Genomic DNA, 11,337 nt, shown 5'->3' with positions numbered 1-11,337 from the left:
TGAGTTGAGGGAGGCCAGGGCCACATCCACACCATTCGTTTAAAGTGCCATGAAGCTGCTTTAAACACTTATGGCTTCTTACCCTAAAGAATTCTGGGAGCTATAGTTTGAAAAGGGCACTGAGAGTTATTAGGAGACCCCCCTGTTCCCCTCCCAGAGCTACAGTTTCCTGAGTGGTTTAACCACCCATCTGTCTTGCATGGGAACTCTGGGAATTGTAGCTCTAGAAGGGTGTGGCGTTCACACAGGGTCCCCAGACGTTTAATGTTCTATTGATCCCTGTGCCACCACAGTCCCTCTTTCCCACTGCCACCAACCAGGTACTCCCTGGTAAATCACTGAGTCCAGTCAGTTTTTAAAAGTGAACCAAAAAACAAGTTTTTCTCAAAACATTAACAATCTTATGGTTTCTCAGATAGTATCCTGTCAGTATCTTAACTTTAGTTCCTATACCGGCCTATACCTTCCTAATACCTTCTGCCTGATTATCTCAACTGCCTGACTGACTCCTCTTAACAAATTCTCTCACTCTCACACAAGACTAAACCAACCCACAGACTTAACTCCTCACTGAACTCCTTCTCTGACTCCAGTCTGACTGACTAAAAAACCTCAGTGCTTAATCTTAACCTAGCTGACTCCGCCCCCTTGGTTCTCATTGGGCAGTCAGTTAACTCTTTCACTCTCATACTGGGATGACATCACCAGCATAAGGGCAAATGCCACAGAGGGGAACAGGGGTCTCCTAACAACTCTCCATCCCCTTAACCACCTACAGTTCCCAGAATCCATGGGGGGAAGCCCTGCCTGTTTAAAGGATCATGCGAATGTGGCCTAATGATTCCTCCCCTCATTATTGTCAAACAGCTCGTCTTGCTCCTGCATTATGGTATATAAGCTTCCATGAAGCACAGCTTGTTTCATCAGATTGATGATGTGATGTCCTGAAATTCACAGCCACAGTGGTGAGTGGAGAGAACAGACTCCATCACTTGCAATCCAGCAGATGTCCGCCTGCAGTCTCCCTTCAAAGCTCCTTCCCTCAGTTATGGCCATGGCCTTGTCAATTGCTCACTGCCAGTATTTCACATTCATTTCACTGTTGGAGATATGAATGTCCTGCGGTTCTCTTCATGACTTTCACGGCTGGTCTCGGGGGAAAGCTTGCCGACTCCAGACATCCCTGAAAGGTAAAGGCAAACAGGTGAGTGGGATGGCCACCATCTGACAGCGTCCACCCAGACACTTCCACTGGTTTCTGCTTGCCTAGGGCATCCATTGACATAATTTAAATGCAAATGCAAACTCCACCAGCTTCTGCCTAGGGACATTCACCCACTGCTGTTGGGTGGCTTCCCTCTGTTTGGCTGGCTGTTAACAAACAAGGCTTCCAAACCAGCTTTCATCCACCTCGGCCAGCGTAGCCTCGCGGCATCCACTAGCCTGAATGCAAACTTCTGGCAACCATCCACCACCTGCAGCCTCGCCAGGTCCATTGCCAGACGACTGCCTGCTTCAGAGCTGAATATCAGCTGCCTTCAAGTAGCGATCCCACCAGCAAGTAAACATTGAACTTGCCTTCTCCTTGCTCCACAGTATTTCAGCGCCGGGCGATTGCCTTCTTCCCTCTGCCAGCTTGCCACCACGGGGCAGGAGACCACTAGAGCCGAGTGCCACTGCTGCTGCCTATTTCTCTCTTGGGAGGGCAACTGCCTTGACTTTTGCCTTGGCCAACGTTTATACCCACTCACCTGCCTTTTTTTTGTGTGTGGCATCAGTCAACAGACAATGGTAGCAGCTGGGGAGGCCTCACCATCACCCCCTCAGCCCTCACAATGGTGGGCGCAGCTTGCGACGAATCCCCGACGCTTTCAATAAATTAGAAACAAATTTAAAATTTTAATAAATTTGAAAGACGAAGGAAGTCCAAGACGAAATCCTTCCGTCCTTATTTTAAACAGCTCTATATTTCTGAACTTCTTAGAAATGAGAGCCTAATTCCAGCTTTAGTGGCCTATTATCATAACCCATCAAGGCTATTTGAATGAACAACCTCTTAACTACAGTAAAGGGCCTCCCTGAGAAGCATGGATCCCCACTGTTTGCCTTATCACCCTGGCAAATTTGTGGCACTCTAGGTTTTCACCCCCCTTGACCCTTGGGTGTGACTCTAAGACACAAACTATCCTCTTTTTCCTTTGGCAAGTTTTACCCTCTCTTGAGTCTTCACCTCTTTGAGTTTTGATACACTGCTAGAACAACTAAGACCATTTTTCTTGGCACAACAAGGATGAATTTTATTTTTTTTGCAAACATAGTTTTTAAAGATTCATAAACTTACAATCTTAGTTGCATTTATACATCAATTCCATCAAACTTTTACTTCAAGTTATCCTAATCCTAACCAAAAACACCCACTATCCTGGCCCCACACCTTTCTTCTTTCTTTCCACTCTACGCTCCCCACTCTCTCCCCTTCCAACTGCCAAAAATGTTCCCGTCCTGCCCCTAAAGGACACGCTGTCAGTTAAGTTGGAGGTGGATTAACTCTTACTAAGCCAGAGTGTAATGAATGTTCTATTTTAGGGCTAATCCGTTACACAGCTCAGCAACCATTGGCTCCTTGGCCTATTACCAATGAGATATATAGCCAAAATCAGGTGGAGAAGGAGGAGGGGTGGCACCACCCCTGTCCTCCCCTCTAATATCAGTACCGCTTTCAAGTCTCCAATGTGTTCCTTCCACCAGCCTTGTTTTTAGATGTGCAAGGTTTCTCTGGTCACTGAGGACAGCTCATCCACATCCTGCAGAAATGCACTTGTGTCCGGCTTTCCATGTGAGACCTTTAAATTGCTTGAGACTCTTTCCAGAAGCCGCTTCAATTTCTTCCCAGTAACATGGACCTTCTCGTGAGCTTCAACATAATCTCCTCCACCAGATTTGATGAGCAAGTGAGTAGAAATCTCCTACGGAGCATTGACTTACGGCTACCGTTCCAGAAGCTTTTTCTCCAGTTGCATTAATTATCTTTGGCTCTCCTGAATTGTGTGAGGATCAGCATTTCTTTATCCCAGCTTTTTTCTCCAAGGAGCTTGAGGTGGTGTGCGTTGCAGCAAAAACAATGAACACAGCTACCTTGCCTACCAGAGAAGACTCTAAAGGAGCACACTTCTGGATGTTGTTGCTTACTGCAAAGTTTAAGAATGTATGATCTAGAATAGCAGTTTGCGGACAGTGACTAGGAGACATCACACATTGCCTGTGAGATTGGGATAGTAGATGCAATTGAAAGGCACTTTGTTTTTTGGATCTGCCACCTCTGCAGTGGCTTGTTGGTGAATTGGAGGCACTGCTGCTGTCCTGTCACCCTTGTTCCTGATGCACAATTTCACTCGCCTCCTCTTCCCTGACAGAGGAAGTGCCATTTTGTGGTTTGCCTCAGGTGCCAAAATGTCTTGAGCTGGACCTGCCAGCAGCCACAAGGCCCAACCAGTCTGGCAAGCGCTCTGCATTAACAGTATGTGTACTTTGTAGAACGTTTAAGAATTGTAGAGCCTTTTTGGCAGAAGAAGCAGGTTCAAATGCTTTGAATAAATAAAATCAGTGCTTTTTTCTGGGGGGATGCATGGGTACGCATACCCCTAAACATGTTGTGAATCTTAGTTTGGCCTCATTGAGGGGCAGTATTTCAATATGAGTAAGAAGAAAAGCACTGAATAAAATAACCCACTGCGGCACAAAGGGGTTCCAAGGCAGATGCTCTGTGACTTCTCTTTAGGAAGGTCAATATGGAAAGTTCTTTAGATTCCTTCATCAGACTGAATGAGGATGAGGGGAAAGCTGGCATGGTGTGAAAGTCACAAAGTCTGCAGTTGTAATAGTTTAAAGCGGAGTCCTGGAGGAGACTTGCAAGCTAATGATTCATTCATTCATTGAATTCATATACCACCCTATACCCGAAGGTCTCAGGGTGGTTCACAGAATAAAATCAAAATATAAAACCACAAAAAATGTAATCAAAATAAAAACACCAACCCAATAACCACCCAGGTTACTGTCAGGCTGCAACCCTAATCCTAGTTACTTGGGAATAAGCTCCATAGAATTCAATGTGGTTTACTTCTGAGGAGCCATGGTCAGCAAATAGCCACGGCATATGCCCTGATAAAAAAAAAATCCCTACAAATCACCAACACAGAATATTTGTAATTTATTGTTTATTTTAATATACAAAAAAAGATAAATTTGAAATAGTTCTTTCTAGGTTTTTTCCTCCTATTTGTTGGAGTGGAGCTGCTTCACACAGGGCAAAAATACTACATTCATACTGGTTTATTCAGGCACCCTGAACTTAGCTGAAGCAGCAATACCCAAACTTGGCAGATCTAATTTCAAACATGAGACTCGTTTCTAAAATACCACAGTAAAAAAGGAACAAAGATCCATTGCAAATTTATGAATTATGATACAATGTTTCAAAACATTTCCATTTCATAACTGCATACAGCGGATGTCTTCTTTAGGCCATCTTACATATGTATATCTATATTTATTTATTTATTTATTTTTATATATAATATATATATAAAATCAGCACAATCCAAAAGGGGTTACAGCAATGAGCTCAACTCTCTGTATACTTTCTCTCTCTCTCTGTGTGTGGATACTTTAATATAAATTTTGTTAAGTCAGTAGTACAAGCTATCTCTGGTCTACTTTTTTATTTTAAGCTACAAAAGTGAAATATAACCTACAACATTTACGTTTCACGTATCTTGGTATACAAACAGTACATTGGAATTTGAGCCAGGACCAATAGTCATTTTAATTATTTCACCATCTGGTAGAGCTTTCTGCATTTATCAATTTCCTAAACTAGTTACTTAATTCTCATTTCTGAAGTTTGCCAAGAATTCAAATTGGAAATCTTGCGGTAACTGGTTTCTGCAAACTCCTCTGTATGCCTTCTATGTACAAGTTAAGTAACACAGCTTAATAAGACATAACTATTCATCATAAAACTGATACACACATTTCACTATGCTAGACTAGTTTTAGGACTTTATTTCCTTGAATAAAGCATACCATTTAGTTAATAAAACGAACAATGGTTGTTTTTTTAAAAAAAGACAAAGTGTGTTTCATTTTTTGTGCCCCCTCCCTTTCGAATTTTGTTCTATCCTATGATGTTTACTATAAGCATCTAATGGTATAAACAATGCAGAAAGCTCTTTCCACAAGAACTGACAAACTGTACTTAAGTCAACTTTACAGTAGGAAATTCACCAAACTTAAGGACAAAATGTGACAAGTATTCACAGGTGAAAGACTGTAGGCTTCAGTTCTGATATTCAAATGGTGGTAGATTGGCAAAAGGCATGCCCTGGCTTTGTGCAAATGTAGGGGCATAGAACTGGAGACCGAGAAGCATGTTTTAAAATCTGCAGTAACCACCCTTTTGCAGTATCAAAGCATCATGATCTTCTTATATGACAAAACTTAACTTCATAGGAAGTTTCGGAGGGGACAGGTAGTTCACTCTCTCCTCCCTCTGTACCAACTAAAAGCTTCACAAATGTTTGACACTGATAGTTTCGAAAGGCGTTGGTGGAGGCAAAAAAAAAAAAATCTCCAACCTGCCACGAATCTCAATTTTAATAGGAAGGTCTCTCTTATATTGGTAAAACAGCATGTGTCTCAATGACCAGGAATAAAAATTGTAAGACTGAACAGATTAAAAAAACAAACCCAAAACCATTTCCCCTACCCTCCATCCCAAAAAACCAAGATCAGTGAAAATAATGCTATAGATTTCCATTCCAGAGAAAATTGTAGTGCTCATATTTGGAGAAGATCAGTCTCTACTGAAGGGCTCAATATGGATCGCCCTGTGCTCTGTCCAAGTTGTACCCCTTTGGAATTTCATGATAACCGGTGGCACCTATCCGCCATGTCAGATGTTACAAGTAACTTTGACCAGATAACCAGGAAATATCTCCCAATAAAACACTGAACACAGTAGAAATCAAGGAAAGGAAGCACTTGTTCATAACACCCTCTTGCTGTACATACATCCAACACAATTAGAGCTTGACAAAAAAAAGCCCTTTTGGTTTAACTGGGCGTGGGGAAAGGAACCACAAGCTTCTAAAATGAAATGTAAGCTGCAATCATTAGGGATCCATTTCCATTTTTTTCCTTTCTGCATATAAATTATATAATTTATATAACACTTGTGTGTAGCATGGTTCCTTGTCTGCGTATGTTACAATCTTGCAGTACAAAGAAGATTCCAGAAAGCAACACTGTTATGATGAGAAGTTTGAGGTAACTGGTTCTTGAAATACCTGGATCACAGATTGCATCCAGAAACAATTGGATAATGAAAAGCAGTCGTCGTCCCCCCCCCCGTGACATCCTGATTGGGGGGGGGTTAAAAAGAACTTACAGCAGTTGCTTTGCATGAAAATAAATGAAGGCACAAAGTAATAGCTTTAATCTTCGGAAATGAAGAGCTAAAAATGTTTCCACAGTTGTATCCTAATACAAAAGGAAGAACTCTGTCCAAAATCTGTTTTTTTAAAAAAAAATTAAAAGGGGGGGAGTGTAAGAAACAGAACATACTGACCAGGTTTTTAGACAATTACTTGGAAACTTTTTATGTGTGTAAATGTCAGATCAATGGATCCTAAATTTGACTACCAAGTGATGGGCCTATGATTCTTTGTTAAATTCTGGCAGCAGCCTGAGCACCAGAAGTATGTATAAGGAGGCTTCTGAAAACACATTCACAATTTGTATTTTAGAACATGACACTCTGTGGTTTAAGCACTTTGCTGAGCTACAGTAGTAAGTTCAGCACCATGAAGACTGCAGGGGATAAGCTGTCAGTCATAAAAATGGCACATGAAACTCATTTTTCATCATGGTAATAGGCGACAGGAAAACCTTGTGTCACCCCCACCCTGCTGCTTTCCAAGCCAGCCAACAATCTGATGGAAAAGGATCATGTGATTGACCTTGCTGTGTGTGGGCTCTTTGCTAGCCAGATACTGGATTAGCTTCCAAGCTGCTCCAGGCCCTCAAAGTAACCTAAGATTTTGAGCAAGGTTATCAGTTTCACCCTGAAATTCCAAGCTTAAATAGAAGATGCTTGGTTCAACAACTTCAGGTATCCGGAGTCATGAAATCAGCATCCTTGGAATGAAAAACTCAGGGATATTCTATCTCAGCCATGTTGTCTAAGTATATTTCTCAATCTTTTGATTAAGAATTTGGAAGCACCTGGTGTGCACACTTGCTCTCTTTCTTCTCAACAATTCATCCCTTCTCTTTTTAGAGTTAATGGCTGTGTGTAGCATGTCAGTTAAGGCTAGCCAAGGTTAGCTTTAAACTGGGTTTGCCTATAAACTTTAAACCTTGGTTGCAAATTCTGTTCTCAAGCTAACCATTGTTAGCGTTAACAAAACACTATAATATACTGAAAAGGAAAGGAACAATGGAATTTGTGGAGGAAATAAGTAGTGGGAGCACGTGTGCCTGTAGGGTGCCCTTGATCTCATACCCATGGTTACTAGTTTGTGAAGTGTTAACTTTGCATTGGGATGCTGAGGAAGCAAAAGGCATTTTAGCTCTTTTGAAACTATTATTTCACCATCTGTTTACTATGGGAAACTTGGCAGTGCCCCATTGCTACTGTCAAAAGATGAAACAGAAAGCTCTTTTACACTGCCCATTGCTTTCGTTACGGAAAGCAAAAGGCTAACTTTTATAACCTGGAGAAATTTGATTTGCAAATATTAATCAGTGCATTTCAGCAAGATGGGAAGAACTACCATTGCCAAAGGAATGCCGACAGAACATCTCTTTACAGATCATATTGTCACTGGTACTTTTGTCACTATAAACAGAACTGTTGGCATGTTATGGAGCAGAAATCTGATTTACTGTGGTTTTCATAAATGCTTGATAAGGCCACCCAAATTATCACAAAATGCATCAAAATGTGTGTTTTCCATAAGGAATTTGTATGAAGGCTACACAAATATTTTTGTTGTTGTAGTGGTGGTAGAATCTTAAGGAGGCCATGAAATAAGTCAAAGTGTGGGGTTTTGTTTCTGTTTTCGCAAAAGGGATTATATAAAAGAGGAATACATAGTGAAGTCCACAAAGTAAGTTGACAAGTCATGAATTCAGGCCACCTTTTCTCTAGCTAGTTTTATATCTGGCTTATTTTCTGCTGTGACTGCACAGGATTCTTGTTTTCCATTTTTCTTGCAGAAACATTGGGCAATACCTGACATTAGCCATACTCAAGAGCACACTACTGAAACAGACTTAAGTCCATTAATTTCATTGAGTCTACTCTGATTAATGTTGAATGTCACCCATTATGTTTTACAAAATAATTTGTAGTATGAAATATTTTTTTCAAACAGTGCAGTTTTCATTCTTCAGGTGTGTATGTGTGTATTCAAAGGTCACTTCCCCTCTATATAAACATTTTAAAATAGACAGCATATTGAAATAATCAAGAAGCAAAACTCATAGTGCTGTACTTTTGTTTCTTAACTCTAAAAACATTAGTAGGACAATACTGCAACAGCGCTATGATCGTGCTTTTATATTGTATGAACACCCTTTAGAAAGTTTGGATTCCTCACCTTTATTAAAAGCCCACAGCACCTACTGTAGCATATTACAATTGCTACCACAGGCAGAAAAATCGCCAAGTGTTCTGCTATTCTAAACCAGAAAGACGTACTTGTTTTGGTTTATAGCTGCCAATTTTGAAAAAAAGGCATCACTTTCATATTAACAAATTTCAAAAGGGAACAAAGAAAACACTATTTTAATATTCTTAAATAAGCATACACAAGTACTTATCAAGGAGTGACATTTAGAAGCCTAGCAGAATAGCCATGTTTTAAAATATAAGCACAATTATGATTCCTTTAATGCATTGTGGGCTGATAACGCAGTGCTAATGCTGCAAAGATCTAGATTAGGGGTGAAAACAATCTTGCACAGGGGATTTTGATATTGGTTACTGAAGAATGAAGGCTGCACCCTAATTAATTTAACCCCTGTAGGATTTCCCTCTGTGTGAAGTGGGAAGATTTAGGAAACTGAATAAGGTCCAGTCTGCAATCCTATTCCCACTCACCAGGGAGTAAGCCCCAATGAACTCAAATGAACTTACTTCTTAGCAGACATGTATAGGATTGCAGTGCAATAATAGTATTTCAGGAACCAAAGTAGTTTAGAATGACCACAAAGGGTTGATTTAATGTTGGCAGCAGGTTTGGACTTAAACCAAAATCGTATTGGGGAAGAATTTACTCTTATGTACCAGTGGTGAACTACTTTATTGCTATATCAAGAAGCAGCTTTAAATCAGGTGTACAGAGCCAGCTGAGGGCCAGGAAGACTTAAAAGATACTACTGGGGATTCTGTGAACTCTTTCACAGTGAAAGAAAGCTTTGATCAAACCAACTGAGAAAGCTGCATCATATTGATGCTAAAATATTTACTATCACTTCATTAAACTCATCTATCAGACACAAACGATGTTATATTGCTAGCGAGGTAGCTGATGTGCTAGGAACGAAGGACACAAGACAGGGTGTTTGCGAGCAATAGGCATTTTTATAGCTGGCCACAAAGTTTTGCTTAACCAGCCAGTGACAAAATGATCTGTAAGGAGCTGCAAGCAGAGAGATGCCATCAATAGGTATGAAAGAGTTAATTTTGGTCAAAAAAAATTGTGCGCCCTGCAGTAAAACATGTTAATGCAACTGAGAGTGGGAGGTGTGGACATACTTCTCCCTTCACATAAAGGGAAGGTTGAAGTCGTTGTCTAGTAGGCTATAAAACTCATATGGCACTTTCAATAAATACTTTAAAGCTTCTTAAAGAAACTGGAATTTTGCGTGTTTGCTTCTAAAGAAGAGAAAAGCAACTGCTGTAAACCAAGCCTGTTTTAGCCATTACATAAATAACACTGCAAGAAAATAAAAAAGGAAATCCAAAGCAGCAGTTCTTAACAATAATTAAAAGACAGCACACACCTTTCTCCACCACCATTAACAACCTGGATCGTTAAATCTCACATTGAAGAAGTTATATAGGTTCGAGGTGTATTTAAGCTCAATTGTTGTTATTCCACTTCATCCTCTCCGAAGCTTCTGCCATTCCTCTTTACAACATCAATCACAAAGATAAAGTTACTTTGGGTCTTTTACACAAACTGTTATGTTGTCCCAGTTTGAGCTTGTTTTACATGTGACCAAATTCAGTCCAACCAGTTCAAGGTTGGGACCTTCCAAGCGCTTAGCTCTCACCCTGCCTTCTTGGGGATAGCAAAAGGAAGGGGTTGTTAAAACACTACACAAGCCACAATGCCTGGTGGGTCACACAAATTGTGCAGCCCTCTCCTCATTTTGCTCCATGAAGGAGAGCAAACTTAACATGCGCCTGGCTACCCCAATCTCTAGCACACTCTTGTGTTCTGAATTTACAGAGCAAATCCCAAGTCAGGTTTGTGAATCAAATAAGTGTAGTTAAATTCAATATAGAAACACAGTGAAAAAGAATAAATGGGGAAAGGCTTTGCATTAAAAAGTTAGATGTGCCTTAACCTCTTGTAGTATTTCAGCCAATAAAACGATTCTCATGTTTTAACCATTAGTATTCAGAGTTAGGCTCAGACATGATAGCCTTTAAGAATTATGGGTGGGGGCAACCTAAACATCAAGGAAGGTGTCTGCATTTGTCATGTACAGCCATCTCCCATATTTTAAAAATTAAATAGGTGCATACTCAACTCTGAATACATTTGATCCTTAAAAGTAAATCACACTGGTTTCAGTGGAGTTTACTTCCAAGTAACTAAAATTTAGTAATGATGTGAAAGATGCATGTTTAAGCACTGTTGAGTCTAAAACTGGTTTGGATGTTCAAAAGAGGGAGAGGGAGAGACTGCTGCTGCTTCACACTCTTCTGGACCTCGGTTGTTCCCCCAAGGCAAGGGGTGCAATGCCCAACCCCCAGCAATGGAAATGCATCCTCCCCCTTTGAATTGCACCTGGTATCAAACACTTGCTCTTTCCTAGGCAATGTCAAAAACAACTCTGTACTGTTTTTATGGGGGACAGGGAAGAGCAATCCTTTGCAGGACATCTGCCTCATCAAATCCATCCAATAATTTTATTTTTATTTTTTGGAATAGTCTAACTAAAGGTAGTGAAACTGCCTTGGCAAAAATGGGCTGGGAATTAAGAGCCCACAAGAACATATTCAAAGCTAATTTTTAGTACTATTATCGTCCTGTGGCA

Source organism: Lacerta agilis, chromosome 12 (genome assembly GCF_009819535.1).
Source record: "Lacerta agilis isolate rLacAgi1 chromosome 12, rLacAgi1.pri, whole genome shotgun sequence".
Lineage (NCBI taxonomy): Eukaryota > Metazoa > Chordata > Lepidosauria > Squamata > Lacertidae > Lacerta > Lacerta agilis.
This window is presented reverse-complemented; position numbering follows the sequence as displayed.